Source organism: Taudactylus pleione, unplaced genomic scaffold, assembly GCF_031769625.1.
Source record: "Taudactylus pleione unplaced genomic scaffold, aTauple2 ptg000183l, whole genome shotgun sequence".
In the NCBI taxonomy this organism is placed as follows: Eukaryota; Metazoa; Chordata; class Amphibia; order Anura; family Myobatrachidae; genus Taudactylus; species Taudactylus pleione.
The window spans coordinates 6583659-6608885 of record NW_028284585.1 but is presented as its reverse complement, the minus strand read 5'-3'; the positions used below and the strand labels follow the sequence as shown (position 1 = coordinate 6608885).

At 41.0% G+C, this 25227-nt stretch overlaps 1 pseudogene; it reads left to right on the top strand.

The window, feature by feature from the left end:
• The first annotated feature begins 22582 nt into the window (after window positions 1-22582).
• LOC148519764 (sororin pseudogene) lies at window positions 22583-23467 on the top strand (annotated as a pseudogene).
• Window positions 23468-25227: the final 1760 nt, after the last annotated feature.

Below are 25227 nucleotides of genomic sequence, written 5' to 3'. Positions count from 1 at the left end.
GTATGAAATATTAAAAAAGCCTGGACACTCATGCACTATCTTATCATTTTAAAAATAAAAGAGAGATGGAGTATCTCCATAGACTAAAACCACTAATCCCTGATGGTCTAAACAAAGATTTTGAACTCAAATGGTTTCTTTAGTTAGCACAAATTACCATCTGCCCACCACCTTTTTATTCCTTTTATCTCTTTTATATCCTCTTATTCTCTTAACTTAATTTTAAGTTTTCTCCATATGAAAATGTATTTTTATAAATATTTTTATCCTCAGTCCCACCCTCAAGAAATATAAGTTCCTCACTAAAAACATTTTCATGTATTAAATCCAATATTAACGTTTCACCCTTTCCTCTATTTTATTTAAAATGATGGACCATCTACAAGAGAATGACCGATGAGTCACTTCCAGAGAACCCTTTATCACAAGAAAGGTGTCCACAATATTATTGGTCATCCACAAAAAAATAGCTGACGAGTTACTTCCTGGCACTAGAGGACCCAGTATTACCGAAAGTGCCAAAATCAGAAGTCGACGGTCACGCACTTCCAGTTTTGAAAACAATGAAGCCTGGCCACCTTAAAACGTCCCCCAGCCCTTTTGTGCATATGTAACACAGTGGGGGAGCACAACCACCATCAGGAGAGATGAGGGAAACTATCCAAATGTACTTTGGACATAATTGCCGAACCAGAAGTGACGGGAGGACCACTTACGGTGACGCGATCGCTATCTGCTTTTAAAGAAGGACTGATTCTTTCCTGCACACAGCATTGATAAGGAGCTGTACAGCTTAAAATGCATCAGCGCTGGTGTGCAGTACACTACCTACCTTTAAGTCTGTGAGTGTCTGGACCAGGGTACTGTCCAGAACCCCTGTTCCTTATACAAATTGACACTCACCTCCTACATATGATATTGACTATTGCTTTTTATTCTTAAAAAACGACTAAAACTTAGTGCACTTTATTATTCCATGGTACTGGTGTCCTATGGTTATTATATCAACTGCATTTAATATTTATCTTATGCACTCTGCAGCTTTATTCATATATGCATTTTATTTAGTGCCATCATTTCTGCTATACTACATGCACTTTATCTAATTGTGTTCTTATGAATTCTATTGAACTGTGGGCCTGATTCAGACCCATTCACTAGGATGTGTTCGCACGTAGCCTGCTGATGTTTGCAATCTGCGCATGCGTATATGATGCAGTGTGCGTGCACGAACTATTCCATGTGATCACAAAGCGTTTCCACCCTGTACATAGATGCCTCGATAGAATGAGTGATAGGACGAGACGTTTGTTGGTGGTGACACTGGGTGGCGATGGAAACGGGGGGTGGTGGTGCGAATGCAGGCTTGTCTGCACATCTTAACACCATTTTAGGGGCGTGCATAATTAAGACGCAGCATCAGCATACACGTCACATGGCTGAGTTACACACAGCAGCACTCGCAGTGCTTGCAGTAGGGTATGGTCAGCCACAAGTGCTGCGTATGGGTCTGATGTTACTCGATGTTACCGATTGTCTCATACATTTCCTGGAGATGATGTATGTTAAAAAAGGAAAAGTGGGAGTCTTATGACTAGAGATGTGCACCGACCCCCGTGTTTTGGTTTTAGATCTGGATCTCCCCTGATTTTGGATCTGAATCTGGTTTTGGATTTTTTTCTCCGTGTTTTGTTTTCGTGTTTTGGTTTTGGATCTCGATTGTTTGCAAAAAATCATAAAAATTGCTAAAACCACATAATTTGGGCCTGTTTTCATTCCTACAGTATTACTAACCTTAGTAACAATAATTTTCAGGCATTTCTAGGCATGTTTAACCACCTCACAGCTCACAATATTGATTTCACTATTTTTAACCAAAGTAGGTCAAAGGCTGCAGCGAGCTGGCGGGCTAAAGTAAGCAACAGAGCAGCAGCACAAATGCACGGCAGTTTAAAAAAATATCAGACATCTATGAAACATTGCCACACAGCAGTGGCAGACAGGATGGCAGTTTAATAAACTATAATAATGCCAGTTGGCAATGCCTCAAATTGTGCCAAATGTAAAGGAAAGAGGTGCAAAATGGAATTGTCCCTCCCACCCACTCTTATGTGGGATATTAAAAAGGACATGCACAGTTTAACAAACTAAGCACTTTAGCCACTAGGACTGACACTTTTGTGGCTGAACTCCTTGGTTTGTTTGGGCTCCACAAAATATTTTTTGGAAGGACTATCTTCAATTATTACGGAGGAGGTTGATGATGAGGGTGTTGGTGGTGGAGATTGCATGTGCTGGTCCAAACTGCTGGTAGCTGATACTTTACTGCTAATTTACAAATTATAATTTTGTTAAACACATTTAATGAACTCGTTGCAAATGACGTAACAGGGAGGAGGTGCCTAGATGGTTAATGTCCCTTCCTCTGCTAACTTTGGCTTTCTTTTTATCATTAGCAGGAACTGCTGCCACTGGTGGCTGATTTACGCAAACCACATCCTTATCATCAACATCCACATTAGTGTCAGATAGGACACAAATTTCCCCCTCATCCTCCTTCTGCACTTTCTCCACACTATCAGCCTCATTTTTTATTATTTCACCATCTAATACTAGCACAGCTGTCATGGCGTCAGTGATCCGCTGTGAAACTGGGTGACAGCTTTTATACTTACTTCCTCTATCAAAGCACTGTTTAATAGTCAATTTTTTTCTTAAGTTACTTCCGATCACGACTGATGATGCAGGTTTTGGTGTTGGAGATCAAAGGCACTTGGATCTCACAGACAGGAGCAGGTAGGTGACACTGGACTTGTTACGTTTTGAGTTTTGGAACTTGGCGACGTACACTTTGATATTTGATGAATGCGCTCCAAGTGACGTAACAAGGAGGAGGTTCCTAGGTTGTTTAGGTCCCTCCCTCTACTCACTCTTGCATGGCAATGGGCACATATGGCTTGACAACTGTTGTCCGGATTGGGATGGAAGTAATTCCACACATGAGAAGTAGATTTTTTTGTCTTTTGTCCCAGCATGACAACAATGGGCTTTGGCTTTCTCAAACCATGGACAACAGCTGTTGCCTTAATTACACAAAGGACATCCTCGGCATCAACATCCTCATCACCAACACCAACATCTTCATCATCAACATCCTCATCATCTTTAGCACCTTCAAATATCCTCCTCCTCCATGTGCAATTCCACAGAAGCATCCTCAATGACTACCTGTGCAAGATGTTGCCTGCCCTTCCCCACATTTACAGAGGGCACACAAATGTTGGAACTTGGAGGATCCTCCAGTACACTAGTATTTAGGTCTGGCACACACATGGCAACCACGTACACACTTGGCTTGCACTCTCCTCAGGGATTTGTGATTTCGATTTCTCAGGGCACACAGTTGGTTTTTCTGGAGCAGCCTTAACAACTTTCACATTTTTAATTGGACCACCACCACTACTACTACAAGCAGAAGACCTATCAGAATCAGTAGTCTTCTTCATAAAGTAAGAAGGCCGAGACCTTATCCTTTACTTGACAATTCATGTAGTGAATGGCATATTTCCAGTTTTTTGTTTATCTAAAGTCAAAAATACTTTAATTTTTTTTTCTTAATTTCAGTAAAACCTGCTTTACTATTACTATCATATCGATGGCGTGACTTAAGTCCTGGGCCATGGGCCTTCATAGAGGTCGAGGAAGTTGACGGCCTTAAACTGCTGCCAGCAGCTACAACATGAGGTTCTTGGTCTTCATCTCCTCTCATGTGACAGCCCTCCATATTTTTTCTGCAGTCTAGAAGCAGTGTCACAATCACCAATAGTGTAGCCAAGGTGCGGTTACTAAATTAACACACATGCAGTCGTGCGCACACAGAAATATTAGAAAAAATGACAAATGATGATTTCTATTTTTTGTCAGCTCCAGAAGAACTTGGCCCCAGAGTAATGATTGATCACAACTGGAGTCTGGCAGCACAAGGTTGCAACTTGCGTTGCTGGCTGGATCTTGTCCACTAATGGGGTTAAGCCGAAAACCCACCCACACAAAGAAGAAAAAAATATGACACTTTAATTGTATTTTTTTTTAAGAACGATTGGAGTCTGTCAGCACAAAGTTGCAACTTGCATTACTTTCTGGATCTTGTCCACTACTACGGTTAAGCCGAAAACCCACCCACACAAACAAGAAAAAAAATATGACACTTTGATTGTTTTTTTTTTTATTGAACACGACTGTAGTCGCTGGATCTTGTGCTCTAATGTGGTTAAGCCTAACACCCATGCACACACAGAAGAAAAAAATATATAAGACAGTGACACTTTTATTGTTTTGTTTTTTTAAGAACGACTGGAGCTGGGCAGCACAAGGTTGCAAGTGCAATGTGCGTTGCTGGCTGGCTCTTGTGTTCTACTGTGGTTAAGCCTAACACGCATGCACACACAGAAATATATAAAAAGACACTTTTTTATTTTTTTACAATTTTTTTGGGAGTCCAGAACTAGGGCCCAGAGATGGACACAGCACAAGCCCAGGACACAGCAGACAGTCCAGATGGATCACCAGACAGCACCATGACCAGAGACCAGAATGGATCAGCACAGACAGTACAGTGATAGTGTTTAGTGACAGCACCATGACCAGAGACCAGAATGGATCAGCAGACAGCACAATGACAATGACAGCACTGTGACCAGAGACCAGAATGGATCAGCAGTTACCAGCCCAGGACACAGCAGTACCTCTCCAAGGCCTACTCTACCCACCCTCCCTGTTCACTTTACACAGCCGGAGTGGAAATGGCATCTGTCGCGTGGTTCCTAATATACTACATTGATCATAGAGACAAAAGCTCGCGAACCGCAAGATTTCCATCTCTATGGTCTCAGTTTCGAGAACCGAGTAAGGTGGGAACCTCCGAGCCTGCTTGGATTCGACTTGGTTATGCTAAATTCGGGTGGCCTCAGTTCTCTGAAAACCGAACCCGCTCATCTCTACTTATGACAGGTTGGTAGGCATCTAAATACACACCACGATCGGATGGCCAGACATAGTTGGTGTGCTAATGTCTTGCGAGCAATCGCGGGATTTGCATACTCAGACTGCTGCATGCGAACACATCTTAGGGAATGGGTCTGAATCAAGCCCAAAGTCTCATAATGCTTCCGTAAGTGTCATGTACTCCGCCTAGTGAATGGGGCTGAATCAAACACTGTGTTCCATGCTATTTTATTTGTGCAATATATATGTTCATCTTTTTTTGACTCATGAAATACTTCATATAATAAAATACAGTTTGCCATAGATCACTGGAGTAAATCATTTATTGCACCTGTAGCGCTAGTGTCACTTAACTCCAATTTTGTATCTTATATTCTGGGGAAGGGATACCACTGTTTTGTAGTGATCATTAGCTGCTTTAGGGTGTGCGCTCAGGGACCCATCACCTATCTTGATTTACCATAAAGGACTCTGTGGTCCATTAACTTACTCTTTAATTGTTTATACAGCTATGGGTTTTATATTAAAATTGACATAAATTTAAAGAAGATTAAGGGAAAGTAGACAGGAATGTGGTTTGTTATAATCCTTTGAGCGAATTGGTATTTTTATGTGTTATATCCAGATTTATTTTAGACACCACTTTTGTAGGGTCAGTGTAGATCAAGTTCTCATGTTTAACAGTCAACTGGGATTTTCTCTATGCTGTGGGAAAAAGAATTGCTTATAGAAACCTGGAGATGTCAGCATCTGGGGAATTTCCTCTGAGTGAACAGGTATTATCTCTTATAATAGTTAGATTGTTATTCCTATATGGATGATTTAGTAAAATTGTGGTTGTAGTTCTCTACATGATAATAGGATTTGTATACCTGCAGCAGTATTATTGCATTTAACAAGGTATATATTGGGTGTAAGCTGTGATATGCAGTATGAACTGCAACAGTGGTTATGTAATAAGGAAATCCTGAGCTAATGGTGCTAATATGTAATTTTAATATGGAATTTTATAGGGTCCACACATACACACATATGAGGGAGGTACTTCTACACATTTACAGTCAGGTGCATCAAGGGGGGGAGTAGGTACAGAACCTGGCCTTGATGTAGGGGCCCATCAGAGACCTGGGTCCATCCCCCTCCCCTCCTCTCTGACCTGTCAGTAGCTGGAGCCTGTGTCTCCTCAGTCCAGCACATGTTTCTGTGTGCCGGGCTTCATTGGTCAGCAGCAACAGTCTCAACTGCCTGTGTGGGAGTGATCACACTGATCTTGCCACCCAGATTTACCCTTGGCTGAGGGACAGACGGTACCCCACTGTTGAACGCACTGCACAGCATTGCTGCTTAGCAAATAGTTTTTTAAAGGAGACATGGCTACATCTATTACATTAGGCCACGCCCCAAAAATGATGAGGGCCAAGCAAGGCTCATTATGGCCCTGTTTACAGTATGAACCAAAATACAAAATTAGTCATGGAAGTTCGTGCATCTACACACAGATTTGTATCAAATATATTTAACTGTTATTTGGGAATGGGATTGAAATGCCGGCGGCTGCTTAGCCACAGGTTCATGTCCTGACAGCGTCTGCCTGAAACCTAACCTTCCATTAGGGGTGCCTAACCCTAACCTTCCCCCCTAGTGCCTAACCCTAACTTCCCTCCTGGGGTGCCTAAACCTAACCCCCCTTCCTTTAGCCAAACCCTAACCCTCCCCGAGGGGTGCCTAGCCCTAAGTCCCCCTGACATGCCCTAAACCTAACCCTCCCCCCACGGCAAAAAGGATGGGTGCCCAACTCGTTCGGGCCCGCGTCGTCCTGGATTCTGGCATTGGGATTATGATAGGAACAAATTAAACTAGGCGCAATCAAGTGTAATTATGACTATCTATTTGTTAGAAATAAAGCAGCCTCCCAATAGATGTATCTGCAATTACAGTTTTAAATTAATAAGAATTAGATATGTCTAAATGACATATCATATGGGGGCGCTTATAAATTATTGCATGAGCACCCATATATTCAAAAGGTTTTATTTTAAAATTATAACCATAAAAACAAACTAGCACTTTACAAATTCATGAATACTCAAGAGCATTACAAAGCATGTATACCATTAATCCACTATAAAGATGTAAAAAATTGGAATCACTCCATAATAGCAACAAATGTCAAAATTGGCAGACAATGTCAATCCTAGCTAAAGATAAATATGTATTCACCCATGTCCAAGTGGAACACATCTAAGTTAGTAATTAGAGAGGATTACAGTCCCATTAGGTGAGCCAGTCAGCAGCAGTATAGGAATATTGATGTCCCAGCAAATATCCCCTGCTTTCTCCCAATAAATAACTGAGGTATTGCTGATCCGGTCTTTACCTTGTTCAAGCTGCGACTTGTGCTCCAAGCAAATTGCCTGATGACAGGTATAAAGTCACGCTCGTTGACTGCCTTAATCAGGCTGCGGTTGGTAATCTCCAGCCAGTGATAGTTTTAGAAACACTGTCTCCTCCAGTAATAAAGCAGCACAGCTCCTACTCACTTGGAGGGTGTAAAAATGATTCAAGGTTGAAAAGATCTCAGTATTGTATGTCCAGTGGATGGTATAGCAGCAGTGGCATCAATCCTATACGCATTTCTCCATCTAGATAAAATGTCGGTTTCTTCAGAAGGTATCTCAATGCCTATCATCAATCCGTAGCCGACATTCTGCCGTCGGGATTGTGCCATAACTACATACCGTTATTTGAATAGAGTGTAAGATTATATTAAATAAGAAACATTGTGACATTTTGCCTGAGTCAGAGATGGACACTTAGTTTATCACCTGTAGATATTTACTAGAATTTTATTACAAAGTTCTTCAAAAATGTGTTTCTCCTATGGGCTTTCTCACTTGTTTGTCCATACCTAGGACCTGGAAATGAAAACCCTCATTTTCCTTCTGTCACTGACCCAGTTGCATTTGCTATGTTGATTAACAATTTTTGCTAACACTACTGCACTTTCTTGCTGAAAATACCACTGATGCTAATACTTATTGAGAAGGTTTTTATGTGTTACTATCTCTCCTTCTCATTGTTTCTAAAAGTATACAGAAGCCTGTTAGGGCCTTCTACCCAGCAGAGGTAAGAAAGAAAAAAAGTACTGATTAGTTTTATCTTCTTGATATTTCCTTTGTTACTTATTGTTCACCGGTTGTATCTTTTTGCCAATTATCTTTTTTCTCCATTACTTCAGGTCCCCTTTTCTATATACGTACCTTGTATTATTGTACTAATACTCGCTTTCTTTTGTGATTTGTCTCCCTGTTTTCTATTTTGATGACTATGTATAGCTATGTGTTGGTGATGTCCTCACTTCTCATTATACTGTTCATATATACCATTACAGTATGTTTGCTATTATGCATTTCTCTTGTGCTGCCCTTGTAATTTGCTCTACTTTAACACTATGTATCATATTTCTTTCATGTGGAATGTAGGCAACATTCACTTTTCTGTCAAAAGGAAGAGATCTCTCCTGTACAGTACACTAAGTTAAAATTTGATGTGGCTTCTTTGTAGGAGACACACCTCTTAACAACCTAACTGACAATTTTTTTTTCTAAAAACCGCTACGAAATTGTAGTTTTTTAAAATTAATGAATTAGGCGAGGAACATCTATTTCAACTTTAAATGATTTTTTTTTTTTTTAAGATTTGTAAAATACATCGGTTTTCAAACATTGGAACATCAGAACCATCATTGGAAAAATTGCGACCATCATGACTTTCAATTTGACACTGGTTTCAGGCACCAGGTACACTAAGGGGGTGATGGGGAGGTTAATTGACTTTTTACCAGTGGCTGCTAATCTTTGCAGCCACTAGGTAGAGGGTCCTGCTTTGCTGACCACTCAGCAGTGATGGCAGCACCACAGACACAGGGGGAGAGGGTACAGGCAAGCAGAGGGACTGGAAGGTCCTTCTGATAGCAGCAGCTGTGGGAAGATTCACTTCCTGCAGCTGCCCTCATGTTTAACTGACTTGTTAAAACTTTGCGACCTGAGCAGATAAAGAACTGCCTGGTGTGATTGGAAAATTGCAACCATGTCAGGGAAGTGGTTGAGCCCTGAAGTGGCAAAGCTATATAGTCTCCACTGGTCTGTTATTGCCTTTGGTCCATTTACCTCCAAAGCTAGAGGTGTAATTATTCTGGTCAAACATACTCTTCACACTGATGGTCATTTTGTTGTTGCTGGCTTTCATTAAAGATGTTATTATTGTGATCATTGGAGTACCCAGGGCCGGACTAAGGGCCTGTTTCAGAGCCGCTCATAAGCGGCCGCTCGTTCGCTCTGAGCTATGTTTGCCCAACTGCGCATGCGTACGGATCATTATGCGCATGCGTGAACCAGTCAGTGCGGTCAAAATTAATGTGCTCGCAAAATAGCGAATGCCTGATAATTTGAGTGAGAGAATGAGGCGTATGTGGGTGGTAACAGGGGAAGGTGCTTGAAAACGGGGAGTGGAGATCAGAACGCAGGCGTGCTTAAAGGTCAAAACGGGCGTTTTATGGGTGTGCATAATTAAAACAGCAGCGTCATTGACCACGTCACTGGGTTATTTTATAGCCAGAACTGCTCGCAAGATTGTGGTAGCAAAAACCAACCACAAGAATAGCGAGCAGTTCATACGCTGGTCGATGTACTCGATTAATCTAATAAATAGCGGACATGACGTAGGATGCGAGCGGCCAGGGGGCGTATTTTTTTAAAAAACGACCGCAAGTTTTGTTTGCTCGTTCAGACCTAGAGGCGTGAACAGACCGCAAAGAGCGAATGGTTCATTTGAATAGCCACCCCTATTTTCTGGACGAGCGAGCGCTAATTGCGTCCGGCTCTGAATCAGGCCCTAAGGCTTGTGGTACCCCAGGGCTACTTAGCTGTGGGGGCTCCCTTCAAGCCACTCAGAGATGAGCCTAGACACCCTCCCCCAAAGCCCCACACAAAGACACCACTCACACATGCACATAAACAATATACACACACTAACACATACATACACATTAACACATACATGCACAGTATGCACACCAACACATATGCACAATATCACATATATACATACATACATACATACTGTACATACATACTAGGGCTGTGGACCGGCCACTTTTGGTGTTTTGTGTTTTGGTCTTGGATCTGAATCTTTCTTCGTGTTTTGGATCTGGATTGGTTTTGCCAAAACCACCCTTCCGTGTTTTGGGTTCTGGGTAGAGATGTGCACCGACCTCCGTGTTTTGGTTTTGGTTTTGGATCTGGATCTACCCTGGTTTTGGATCTGGATTGTTTTTGCCAAAACCTTTCTAAAAAAATCATAAAAACAGCTAAAATCACATAAAATGGGCCTGTTTTAGTTCCTACAGTATAGTTAGATCCTCTGGCGCCTCCTATAGGTTCCGTATATGGCAAATTAAATAGTAATCACAAATTAGTATTAAAGCAAATGGTTTATTTTAAGACACCATGAGCATGCTTATGTATGGTGATATAGAGCAATGTAAGATAGGCTTTAGCCAATAAAAAATTATACAAACTCACTAACAACATATAACATAAAACAGATACAGTGATAGATAGGAGAACAGACACGCTATATATGCATTTTACTCTGTTCCTAGAATCCTTTTAAAGATAGTCCAAATATGAGGAGGTAAGATATATGCAGATATCCTCCTAAGTGATATAAGTCTCAAGTGATAGTTCCAAAATGTATATGCACATGTGCTTACCGCACTGGATGATGTTCCTCCAAATAGTGGCTTTTTCGGGAGGTAAATCAGTTTATAGTAGTTTGCCAGCAAACTTGGGGTGCTCTACGTATATGGACGTGAACCAGGACCCCCTCCACTGTCATCAACACGTTTCGCCTACTACTAGGCTTCCTCAGGATGGTGTGCGGATGTCCTTCTTACTGACCTATTTATACCTCCTCGCTCTGTATTACCCGCTCTGCCACATGCACTTCACTTCCGGCCGGCGGCTCCACTGTGTTCGCGTCACTTCCGATTATTCTCGATCGTTGGATGGGGCAGTGCCGGTCTGGTGTCAGCTTCCGGTCCGTTGTGTCATTCGGTCACACGTCACTTCCGCTTCACGATCGTGGAGTGCACACGAGCACGTGGCTTTTATTCCTATTTGAAGTCAGCGCTTTCCTTGGAGTCACCCCTAAGTCCTCCTAATGGCACTACAAGAACCAGCATGCCCTCCTAACGCTGGTCCCATCTATGCCTCTCAATACAGAAATACAAGTATTGTACGATCGTGAAGCGGAAGTGACGTGTGACCGCATGACACAACGGACCGGAAGCTGACACCAGACCGGCACTGCCCCATCCATCGATCGAGAATAATCGGAAGTGACACGAACACAGTGGAGCCGCCGGCCGGAAGTGAAGTGCATGCGGCAGAGCGGGTAATACAGAGCGAGGAGGTATAAATAGGTCAGTAAGAAGGACATCCGCACACCATCCTGAGGAAGCCTAGTAGAGGCGAAACGCGTTGATGACAGTGGAGGGGGACCTGGTTCACGTCCATATACGTAGAGCACCCCAAGTTTGCCGGCAAACTACTATTAACTGATTTACCTCCCGAAAAAACCAATATTTGGAGGAACATCATCCAGTGCGGTAAGCACATGTGCATATACATTTTGGAACTTTCACTTGAGACTTATATCACTTAGGAGGATATCTGCATATATCTTACCTCCTCATATTTGGACTATCTTTAAAAGGATTCTAGGAACAGAGTAAAATGCATATATAGCGTGTCTGTTCTCCTATCTATCACTGTATCTGTTTTATGTTTTATGTTATATGTTGTTAGTGAGTTTGTATAATTTTTTATTGGCTAAAGCCTATCTTAAATTGCTCTATATCACCATACAGAAGCATGCTCATGGTGTCTTAAAATAAACCATTTGTTTTAATACTAATTTGTGATTACTATTTAATTTGCCATATACGGAACCTATAGGAGGTGCCAGAGGATCTTTCTTTTTGATACGCACCATATTAGGGAAGGTGATCCCCAACCCTTTCCTCTATAGGCAGCAACCTAATACAATTAGTACTAGCGCTACCTTCATTCCCCTTGTTTTCACTACCTACAGTATAGTTAACCTCAATAACATTTATTTCCAGTAATTTCCAATCAATTTTGACCACCTCACAATATTATTTGCTTCAATTAGTTAAGGCCAAAAGGTTGTATCCAGCTAGCTGGCTGACTAAGCTAAGTTACACAGTGGGCGGCACTAACATGTGGCAGTTCAGTTTCTAATTTCCAACATGGATACAGTGGGTTTTACAGTGTGCGTTGGATACACCAAAGAGTGCACTTACTGTGACAGCAGTGTCGGCAGAGCAGGGTTGCTGATGGTATCCTCCTCAGTACATGGAATGGCAGTGCTGCAGTGTTGGCAATGTCCTCAGTGAAGGGTACGGGTGATGTCAGCAGTGAAGGGGTGCCAGTGGTGTCTTTAGTGCAGGTTTGCTGGCTGTGTCAGCAGTGTGGGGGTGCCAGCGGTGTCTTACTGCAGGTTTGATGGCTGTGTTGGTAGTGCAGGGGTGCCAGCGGTGTCTTAGTGAAGGTTTGCTGCCTGTGTCAGCAGTGCGGGGGTGCGAGCAGTGTCTTAGAGCAAGTTTGCTGGCTGTGTTGGCAGTGTGGGGGTGCCAGCAGTGTCTTAGTGCAGGTTTGCTGGCTGTGTCGGCAGTGCGGGGTTGCCAGCGGTGTCTTTAGTGCAGGTTTGCTGTCTGTGTCGGCAGTGCCAGGGTGCCAGTGTAGTCCTCATTGCAGGTTTGCTGGCTGTGTCAGCAGTGCAGAGGTGTTGTCAATGCAGGGTGCCGGCGGTGTCGGCAGAGCAGGGGTGCCAGCAGTGTCCTCAGTGCAGGTTTGTTGACTGTGTCGGCAGTGCAGGGGTGCTGGTGGTGTCCACAGTGTGGGACTGTCGGCAGTGTTGGCAGTGTGGGGGTCTCTGACGGTTTCCTCAGTATGTTGGGCAGCAGTGCAGGGGTGTTGGCAGTGGTGGTGTCAGCAGCGGGGGTGCTGGCAGCAGGAGATGATGGGCACTATCTTCTTTTTCCTCTTTTGTGCTGTTTTCAATGGGCTTAATGCTGATTGGCTGAGAGCAATGACAGACGGCTCTCTCAGCCAATCAGCATTAAGCCTGCTGAAAACAAAACCTCATGACTCAACAGAGGGGTCGCAAGGTTTTGCCTCGGGTCATGGACCCAGGGCAGGCAGGGAGATCAAGACAAGTGGGTGGCACAAACACGTGGCCCATCTAGGAGTAACACTGCAGTGGCAGATAGGATGGCAGTTTGAAAAACTAGGCCCCAAACAGTACATAATGCAAAGAAAAAAAAGAAGTGCAAGATGGAATTGTCCTTGGGCCCTCCAACCCACCCTTATCTTGTATAAACAGGACTTGCATACTTTAACAAAGTGCCAGGGTTTGCCACATGACTGTGCAAACTGAATCACTGAAATGATTGGTTCGTTTGGGCCCCCACAAAACAAGCTGGCAATTAATCTGTCCATGCAATAACTGGCTCTACGGGGGCAAGATGTCATCCTCATCCTACTCATCCACCGATTCCATACTCCTCTTCAGTGTACATCCTCATCCTCACAGAGTATTAATTAGTCCCCGCTGGAATCGACCACCACAGATCCCTCTGTACTTTCTGGAGGCTGGTCTCCCTGGAAGAATTGATAATTTATTTTGCTGAACATCATCTTCCCCACATTTTGAGAAGGCAACCTCCTACGCCTTTTGCTGACAAGGTTCCCAGCTGCACTAAACACTGCCTCTTTTTCCTGCCAGTACAGGTACGGACTATCTGACATGAATACTTGGATGTTGTCATCGATGTATTCCTCCACCCATCTGTCAATGGTGATTTTATCATATGTAGTGACAGTAGACATGTCAGAAATTGTTGCCAGGTCCTTCAGTCCGGACCAGATGTCCAAACTTGGTCCTGTCTGCCCTGCATTACTGCTAGTGGGTTGCTTAAAATACCTGTTTCCTGGCAGCCCCAGTTGCAGGACAAAATGAAGAAGGATCTGTTGACGTGTCATGTTCCACTTCAGCTGACAGTGTATTCACCAGCAGATCTTTGCACCTTTTGCAGGCTTGTGTCAGCAACACCACATATGCTTTAAACCTAGGATCGAGCATGGTGGCCAAAATATAGTGGTCTGATTTCAACAGATTGACCACCCTGGAGTCCTGGCAAAGTGAATGAAGGGCTTCATCCACAAGTCCCACATGTCGAGCGGAATCGCTCCATCTTAGCTCCTCCTTCACTTTCTTCAGCTGCTTTTGCAAAAGCCTGATGAGGGGAATGACCTGACTCAAGCTGGCAGTGTCTGAACTGACTTCATGTGTGGCAAGTTCGAAGGATTGGAGAACCTTGCACATCACAGAAATAATTATCCACTGTGCTTGAGTCAGGTGCATACCCCCTCCTTAGCCTATGTATAGGATGGCCTTTTGCTGCTCATCCTTCCTCTGAAGAATATAGAGGGTTGAGTTCCACTGCATCACAACCTCTTGCTTCAGGTGATGGCAGGGCAGGTGCAAGAGTGTTTGCTGGTGCTTCAGTCTTCGGCACGCAGTTGCTGAATGGCAAAAGTGGTCAGAAATTTTTTGGACCACCCAAAGCATCTCCAGCTTGCCCCTGTCATTTTTCAGAAAATTCTGCACCACCAAATTTATTGTGTGAGTAAACCATGGGACATGCTGGAATTTCCCAGATGTAATGCCTGCACAATATTGGTGGCATTGTCAGATTTCGCAAATACCCAGGAGAGTCTAAGTGGAGTAAGCTATTGGGCGATGATTTCCCTCAGTTTCTCTAAGAGGTTATCAGCAGTGTGCCTCTTACTGAAACCGATGATACACAGCATAGCCTGCCTTGGAACGAGCTGGCGTTTCTGAGATGCTGCTACTGGTGAAGCTGCTGTTCTTGCTGCATAAGGCTATACATCTACTCAGTGGGCTGTCACAGTCATATAGTCCTTAGTCTGCCCTGTTCCACTTGTCCACATGTCCCTGGTTAAGTGGACATTGGGTACAACTGCATTTTTTAGGACACTAAGAAAACTTTTTCTGACGTCTCTGTACATTCTCGGTATTGCCAGCCTAGTGAAGTGGAATCTAGATGGGATTTGGTACTTGGGACACACTACCTCCATCAATTGTCTAAATCCCACTGTACTAATGGTGGATACCAGACGCACATCTAACACCAACATAGCTGTCAAGGCCTCAGTTATCCGCTTTGCTTCAGGATGACTGCTGTCGTACTTCAACCTCCTCGCTAAGGACTGTTGGAGGGTCAATTGCTTAGTAAAAGAAGTAGTGGTGTTCCTACTTCTCTCTGGAATGATGAACGACTCCCAACAGCAGCAGTGGCAGCAGTTGGCGTAGCAATCAGGATCCTCCTGAGGAATCCTGGATAGGAGAGTAAGTCATGCCAGTGACATGGCCTGCAGGACTACTTCTGATCCTGACTGAGGAGGAAATTGATGAGGTGTGGTTTGCAGGTGCTTGGGTACAACAGGAAAAAGGGATTAGGTGTCCCTGGACTGCTTACGGTCTGAGCCACAGTCTCTGAACTTGACAGTAAGTTTTTATGAATGCACTGCAGGTGACATATAAGGGAGGATGTTCCTAGGTGGTTAACATCCCTACCCCTACTTATTCCACCTTTACATATGGTACATATGGCAAGACAGTTGTTGTCTGGATTTGGATAGAAATATATCCAGACCAAAGATGTGGAATGTTTGATCTTCTCCCCAGGTATGACTGTGATGGGCTTTTTCATCTCACAGACAACAACTGTTTCCCCCAGTGCCTGATTTAAACAAACCACCTCATCATCAGAATCCTCCTCATCAACTTCCTCCTCAGGGCCAGTTACACCAATATCCTCATCCTGTTGTACTTCAACAGTGACATCTTCAATTTGAATATCAGCAAGTGTACTGCTTCCAGCACTTGCAGAGGGTGTGCAAATGGTAGAAGGAGCCACCTCTTCATGTCCGGTGTTGGGAAGGGCAGGCATCGCAACCATCACCACACTTGGACTCTCCATGGGGATTTGTGATATCTTCTTAGAATTATAACCAGCACCAGGCTGAAACAGCCAGGAAGATAATGCCATAGCAGGGAGAAACATAGCATGGGGTTCCCCTGCCATAACTGCATCTAGCCCCAAACTGCTCAGCCCAGGCTTGGAATTCCTTGAAAAATGGGAACTCCAAAAATAAAATCGGGTATGCTATCTGAGGAATTACCAACCCCCGGGCTTTGGGAGCGTGGATAATAGTGAAATATTAGTTAATAATCTAATCTACAGGTGGACTTTAGGTCCCAGCAAGTCTGCCCAGCATGATGACATTTCTGGAAGAATAAGTGCAAGCATGCCCAGACATTATGGGCTTGCAGTCACTTGTAGTGAATCTGTAAAATATATTAACTTAAACACAAAAAACACATTGATTGTATTGTACATTATTAAGTACTCCCTCACACACCCACAGAAACATTCCCCCACACACTCTCTTTCACAACTTTATTTCTTACAAACCAGACCTTCAACATCCTTGTTCTTTTAGGCTGACCTCCCTTTTCAACATTGATTATAAAAAAGTAATAAATATTCTACTGTAGCTGAGATATTAAAATTGATTCTCCCCTTCACTATACATACAGTACTGACCAGTTTAGTTTCATTTGTGGCAGACATTCCATGGTGAATAAAAGAAAAGTACTCACAGTTATGCAAAGCCTGAACTCTTCTAGGGATCCCTGGATTAATGTGATCCTTTCTCTTGATGCCAAAAAGGCTTGTGATCTGGTCACCTGGCACACATTTATGAGTCCCTCAGATGTTTCAGTGCCCCAGACTTCTTTACACCATTTAAATTTTCATATCCAACCCAATTTGTAAATGTAACCCATACAGTAGTTATTTTTCTGTTACTAAAATGAATTCCTTTAAAACACATTGCTGTGTGGCATTTTGTAATTTATCTAATTTAGAGGCCTATGTATCAAGCCTTACAAACTCACAATAAACACACTCAAAGAGCAACTAAACAGGATCTATTTATGGTTCTTCCAGTGTGTTTAATATGAGTATGTAATTCCCAGGAGTGCCGCCCAGACATGCATGTAAATTGCTGTTAGTTTGGACTTTTAACTCTTCATTGGGAGAGCTGATCATTGGATATACTGTGTATATATATATATATATATATATATATATAATCCCCATAGGCGGCACTCCGCGTAGATATAAGACATCAAACAGGTCTGTGATCAAGTCACACACCAACGTTTCGGGGTCCTTTATTGCCCTGTTTTCAAGGACCTTGAAAACGGAGCAATAAAGGACCCTGAAACGTTGGTGTGTGACTTGATCACAGTCCTGTTTGTTGTCTTATATCTACGCGGAGTGCCGCCTATGGGGATTTTGTATGGGGAGACAACTTGGTTGTCTTTCTGAAAGGAGGGCACCTGCTACATCATTTATTCTACTGGGAGTGCCGCCCACAGATTTTATATATATATATATATACATATCTCCAAAGGCCGGCATTCACTTGTATACCACATGTATATGTGTTGTATCCTTGAGGAAAATCTCCAATAAAGGAGATTGAAATGTTGGAGTAAATAAGACAGTCTCAGTACGTTTTTTTCCGGAGTCCTGTGAGTGCCACCTGCTCTATTTTTGGTCTATATATATATATATATATATATATATATATATATATATATATATGTATATATACAAAAGATGTCCAGAAGGCGCCACAGATGAACAAAATGAGAATTTGAATTCTTAAAGAGTCCAATACTAGTACTTCTTTTATATATAACTGATCCCCATGCTTTGGAGTTCTCCCATTGGGGTAGTGGACTGGAGGGAATGGTAACTTCAATGAGTAGATGGTAGGTCTTTATACAATCAGGTCCTATAATGAGACCTTCAATTAATAATAGAACACCACCAATGGTATATTGGCAACACTAATCCTTTGTCTAGCCCTATTATTGGGGTAAAGTTTTTTGGAAGACCATGCGAGGCATTTGCACATCCACTATGTTTTAGCATGCGATCGCATTGTGTATGCAGATGCCCACCAGAACGTCTTAAGACACCCACTTGCACACTTAATCTCCAGAAAGTGTATGCATCCACCGGTACATCGAGTACCATTGGAAGCGAACACACCACTTGTGACTAACCACACCCTACCGCAAGCACTTCAAGTGCTTCAGTGTGAAGTACAACCAGGTGACGTGTACTTTGACACTGCCTCCTAATAATGCATGCTTCTGAAACGGCGTTAAGACGCTCAGGCATGCCTACTTTCGCACCTCCACTCCTCCGTTTCTAGTGGCCAGCCCCTGTCACCACCCACAAACTTCTTCTCCTGCCACTAAGTCAGCCTTGCAGTCTATGCGCAGCGAGCGTATGCCTCCCGATTGCTCACACTGGTTCGCACACGTGCACTGCGATGCATATGCATGCACAGATTGCAAAAATCTAATGCAGCCTAGCGAACTTGAATCGGGTCCAATGAGTGATTGAACGATAATGATGTCATTCATTTTAATTGCCTAGTGGATATGCACCTTTAGAGCTATTGTTGGTTAGGTTCACCAACAAAAATTATACAATGTAAGTGATATCTTTTATCACAATTTTGAAAGGGGGTAGCTGGTTTTAGACTATTAATATGTGATAGTATGTATGCCAAGTTGATACAAAGTATCCTTACATGCTTCCACTAATTCTCTTTAGTAATAATGTGTGAGGATCAGATTGTTCGTCCTACTTAGAAAATTATATCTGGATTTTATTATATAAGCCTCAGAGAATTATTGATAAGAAAGATATTTGTCCTCTCTTTTAGGGTGCAAATATTTTAAGGAAGCAAGAAGGATTCCCAATTCGAAGTATATAGTATGCATGCATTAGGTTAGTTCCACATAGCATATGATAATGGCTCTGATCACCCTGGTTTGTTTTAGACAAAGAGCATGAGCGTATGTATACATTAAATCAAAGTGTCTAGCGTACACTTTGCTCCATATACTCCATGGAATTAACTTAATACAGCAGCAACTGGATGATAAACAACTGCTGTCCGCTAATGTGTACTAAACAGAGGCCTCAAAATTAACTCTGTATAACAGATCTGCAGCAGTAACGGTGGAGAGAGAAAATACCACCACTTACTGCTATGTTAAAAATGTATTATTAGCTATTGACAGTGACAGTGGGAATACTATATTATGAATATAAAACATGTGATAAGAGAAGTGTGTTCAATTCAAGAATAGTACCTCTGCCACATGTCTAGTTAGTGAGAAATTTTAATATTGACTAATTGCAGTGAATTACAACTATTGTCCATACTTTGTGTGAATGCATACTATATGATTCGAATTGGGAATCTTTCTTGCTTCTTTAAAATATATGCACTCTAAAAGAGACTATAAAAATACAAACAAAACAAACAAAAAAATATATATCATACAAACACTGCACTCACTTACTTTTCCAACTGCAATTCCTTTAAATTAAGGGAATGTTGGTTCCAGAATAAAATATTGCAATAATTTGTCCAGCTGATCATATGGGAAGATCATGACATGGTTTATCTATTGGACAAATGATTTCAATATTTTGGAACTAACAATCGCTGAATTTAAAGGAATTACAGTTTGAAAAGTAAGTGAGTGCCAAGTTTGTATGATTTTTATATGCAAAAATTGTGGTCACATACCAGATGTTTGAGTGCTGTGAATTAAGTCTATTAGAAAAAAAAAGTTGTGGTCACACTTTCTAAGGCACCCTGCTTTTGTAAAATTTAAGTAAAACTTTGTTAGCTTATTCCCAGGTGCCCATTAACTGATATGTCTGGGTGTGGTTCTGTCTCTTTTAGCCAGGACCCATACTCAAGGAAGAAGCATAAATTGTATTTAAAATCTGTGTGATAGCTGGAGCCAAATGTGGCAGAGCAATGCTCATATTTTTGAGAGTCAAGCTGCATACACACTTATTGATATGCTCCAAGATTGATATCGTTAAGTGTTTCCTTTGCACTGCAGAACTCAATGTCATTAATCACATTGAGCATACACACTGAACAATACTGTTAACGATATCATTCAGTGATGGCATCCCCCTCATCCCCGTACTTGCAGAACCTGACAATATTGTCAGGTTGCCCTGCAAGTACTGACGATGAAAGACATTGTTAATGATCCACAGAGAGTGCATCACTAGCAATGTCTTGCATACACACTGGATGATATTGAATGCAATGAATGATAACAATATCATTATCGTTCATATCATCCAACTTATCATTTAGTCTGTATGCGCCATTAGTATAGGGACTGACCTGATGGGAAGACTGCAATGTGGTTTTTTAGCTGGACACATTATTGCAAGACTTTTTAACTAACATTCACTGAATTTAAAGGAATTACAGTTTGAAAAGTAAGTGACTGCCGAGTTTGTATGATTTTGTCAAGTAAATGTTGCGGTCTCATACTAAAGGCATTGCAGATGCTTGAGTGCCATTGATTAATCCTGCTATATATATATATAAATATAAGATATATATATATATATATATATATATATATATATATTTTTTTTTTTTTAATCTGTAGTAAATATTGCCTAAAACAACTTTAATTTAATAGCATGATCTACTAACATTTCTAAACAATTTTATCAATTGCTCTAGTGGCTAAATTTACATATTTAAATTATTTAGCAAAATGTGGGACATAATTATATTCATTCTTATATTTAAACAGTAAACATGATTTCAGTGTTTATTTAAGTGAACACATATATTCATGCATTAAAGATTTTATAGATGTTTAATAGGATATGTTCCCATTATACCCAATATTACATTTGAAATAGTTAAATTAATCACACTATGTAATTATCATAAATCAGGTAAAGTAGCTTTATTCCATTTATGGCTGCATGTTTCACAAAAGGTAGACTTTTGCATAAGAAATTAATCACTCTTAATGACTGTTTAGAGCTATTCCTTGAGTTTTGTCAAACCATTAAATATGTCTCAGTGATAAGGACTAAGAGTCCTTTACCACTGAGAACAAAGTTTTAATTTTGCATATATTAAACAAACATTATCACGCTTCATGAAATCACAATAAATTTTCTCACTGATTACTTGTGTAATCTAAAAAAATCTCCTGCAGGTTGATTGAGAGTATTATTAATTTTGCTGGAGTTGTAAAATTATCACCTGTAGAGAAGTATTCATGATTTCATTATACTACCTAAATCTGATTACATTTGTCTGATGGCTATTTTATTACTGAGTCATGGTACAAGTTATATTTTGATTTTAAGTAAACCATACAAGATATTTAGTAAGTGCTAAAATAAAATTGTGTTTAGTAAATTGTTGTAAATACAATAGGAAAATGCTTATATAAATTATTTTTACAATTATCTTATGTATAACTAAATGTAAATGGGATTTGATCATTTTCTATTCTAGCTATTCTTCTATTCTGTTTGGTGTACAGGAAAAAAATATCTTTACCTTTTCTGCAAGTTTACTCAGCAAACTACAGTACAGGTTGAGTCTCCCATATACAAATATTCCGAAATACGGAATATTCCTAAATACGGAATTATTTTGGCTTGACTGAGAAAATTAAACCTTTGATTTTTGATGGTTCAATGTACACAAACTTTGTCTAAGGCACAAATTATTACAAATATTGTATAAAATTACCTTCAGGCTGTGTGTATAGGGTGTATATGAAACATAACTGAGTTTTATGTTTGTACACAAACTTTGTTTGAGCCACAAAATTATTGAAAATATTGTATAAAATTACCTGCAGGTTGTGTGTATAAGGTGTATATAACACATAAATGCATTCTGTTAGTTTATTTGGGTCCCATTCCCAAGATATTTCATTATGATATGCACATATTCCAAAATACAGAGTATTCTGTCATCCAAAATACTCCTGGTCCCAAGTATTTTGGATATCGGAGACTCAACATGTATTATGCCTTGCCAAGAAAGATGTAATTATCAAGTGAAAATAAGATTCCACTGAGTCCTACATAAATAGTTTTTAATTTTTGCTTGGTGCCTTAAAAATAATAAATGTATTTTACTTTAAAAGATAAAAAATGGGTGTCAATTCCAGTTCCGGAAAGAAAGCGGGCGCAGGACGTTTGAACAATTTCCTGCTGTTATCACATTCATTGGGGGAAAAGCAGCGGTAGCATGGAGCCCTGTGCTGGGCATTATGGAGCTGGTGCATCAATTATCAGAGGCCTGTTCTGTGATATTCCCTGGTATGTAGTGATATATGTCTGCTGTCGCGGCATCTGCATTTACACGGGCTGCTAGACATATCGCAGCACAGTACCGTCACTGCACATTGGGGAAAGGGAGAGTCCTGGTCTGCAGAGTGGAGCACTATCACCATGTCTGATTGGAAGTAGCGGGGAAGCAGGGGCACCATGGTCACCTGGAAGAGGGAGGGCCTGTCATCACCGCCAGTCAGAAGATCCCAGAGAACTTCTGCCTCCTCAAGCAAATATGCAGACAGTCCAATGCCTGTACAAGTCACTAAACGATCAATCACCACTAAGAAAATAATGCCTAGGAAGACACTGGCTACACTTGTCTCTGCTGAATCTCAACCTACCATTTCCACTGCTACAACTCAGCCCAACACTGCCACCACTGCTGCACCCCAGTGTACCCCTAATTTTTCAGTTTTTACAGCAGTTCTTCGAAGAAGTTCACGAGTTTCACTAAACTCAGAATAAGAGAATATAGTACATGAGAAGTCTCAGGTTATCACTAAAGGAGGAAGCAACCATTGCTCACCCTCTAAAATGGACATCCTGTCACCTATTCCACTGAATGTCTCTCAGTCGCCTACCTTCGATGACAGAGAAAAAGTGATGTCTCAGAAAGTGCAACATTCCTATAGCCGATTAGACATGTCAATGAATGGAAGCTCACTTCTATACAGTCCCACCAGAAATGATTCTTTGGATACTTCTATCCCAAATCTTGTCCCAAAAGCAGGCCGGAAGTCACTTTTTGGGTTTGATAAAAAAATGAGGACACTGAAAAAATTGGAAGAGACTAGACCTACAAATAATGAAAGCACAAGTGGGACAACAATAAATGCCTCTGTGGAAGAGCCGGATCATAAAATTCCTGGAGTAAACCTGGTGAAACAGAAGAGGAGGAAACCTAAACTCTTACAGATTATGAAACCAGACCTGATTGACTGGGCTGCGACCATGAATGCAGAGTTTGATGAGGCAGAAAAATTTGATCTCCTAGTGGAGTAACCAAGCTGAGGACCACACCACCCCAAATCACTACTTGTATAAAAAAAAGTGTCAGGTTGTTTTATATAGAATGTAATCATTCTCTCCTATTTTTTGTAAAAAAGAATGGCGGAAAGCGATCTTAACAATAATGTCACATCTACTTGTGAAATGAATTTCATTTAGGGTTAATGGTCAAGAGAGGTTATTAAATATGTTTAATGTTTAAAAAAAAATAAAAAATGGCTACTGATGATGTCAATGTTTTTGATGTGGAAACTATGAAAATTGACACTGATGAAGGTAGTTGTACATAAATACAGGATTGATTCTTTTAATCCAATTGAATTAGTATTTGCTTTGCCATCACACCATGAATCCTCTTTTATTTTTCTAATGGAGTGCTAACTTGGAGTGCTGTTGTTCTATAATATATATATATATATATATATATATATATATATATATATACATATATAATTTATTATAGAACAACAGCACTCCAAGTTCAAACACAAACTCAAAAGGTTTTTTAGTGAATAAACAAGCAATAGAAAGAATCACTGTTTTTCTTGGAAGACTTCTTTATTAATGTTCTGGCAGCCACATCTATTATCCCTCTCTCTCACTCTCTCTCTCTTTCTCTCTCTCTCTCTCTCTCTCTCTCTCTCTCTCTTTCTATATATATATATATATATATATATATATATATACTTTATGTGCAGTTGCATATTTCATAAAGCCGAACATAACCCAAACTTGGGGGGATATGAGTGGAAACGAATCCTTACTTGAATCTTCCAGCTAATTTTGGATCTTAGAACACAGTGAAACATATTTTTCAAGGAAATATCGTATCTCGCTTATTATGAATTGTATATAATGGTCTCTCCTTCATGATCAGGTGCAATTTTATACAGAAAAACAGAGAATAAAATGTGGGACTGTGGACTGTAGCAGTACTAAAATACTGCCATCAGAGTGCCATTAAGATGGACTGACTGCAGGCATCTTTGTTAGTGTGTGTGTTTGTTAGTCAGACAAACTAACTGCAGCTGCAATAGTGAACTGTAGTTCAGACTATGAAGAGGCTACTGTGTGGTTGTCAGACACTAGTAACTGTGCTGTTAAAGACAAAGTGGACTTGCACATAGTTTTTGGATCTTTCTCTATTATGTAATGTATATTACTTGTGTATGAGAGCAGAGACAGAGTGATTTGAACTTTAAATTTATTTCTCCAAAAAATAGTGTGCTATGTCTAAGGGAGCATCACTTCAGTTCAAGTAAGACCTTGTTTTCTGTCATACAAAATTTAAATTTTTTTGGTGTTTATACATTTTTTTAAATCTTTTCTAATAATTCAATTTAAATTGTATTTGTTCAAGTGTGTGCTTTGTAAGTGCAAGTAGTATATATTATTGTACTAAGTGGGAATGGGTTGACAAGTGCCTACCAACTGCATGGCAATGTCAGTGCTGTGGGGCTGGTGTAAGTGGTAGGGGAGAGTGGCAACAGTGTTGGGGTAACGGCGGTGTGGGTGGTGTGACAGTTAGTGTGTTGTGTGGATTGTGTAATAGTGAGTGGTGAGTGATTGTGAGTGTTTAGATGGTGGACGAGGTGATGGGGGTTAAGCGTCTGTATGTGGGTCAGGGTGTGGAGTGGGGGAGAGTGGTGGGAAAGGGGGTCTGAGGAGGATGTTGTTTGTGTCATAGTAAATCAACCATAAGGGGCAGCAGTTCTTGCCAGTGATAAGAAGAAGGACATTGTCATGCCTGGGCA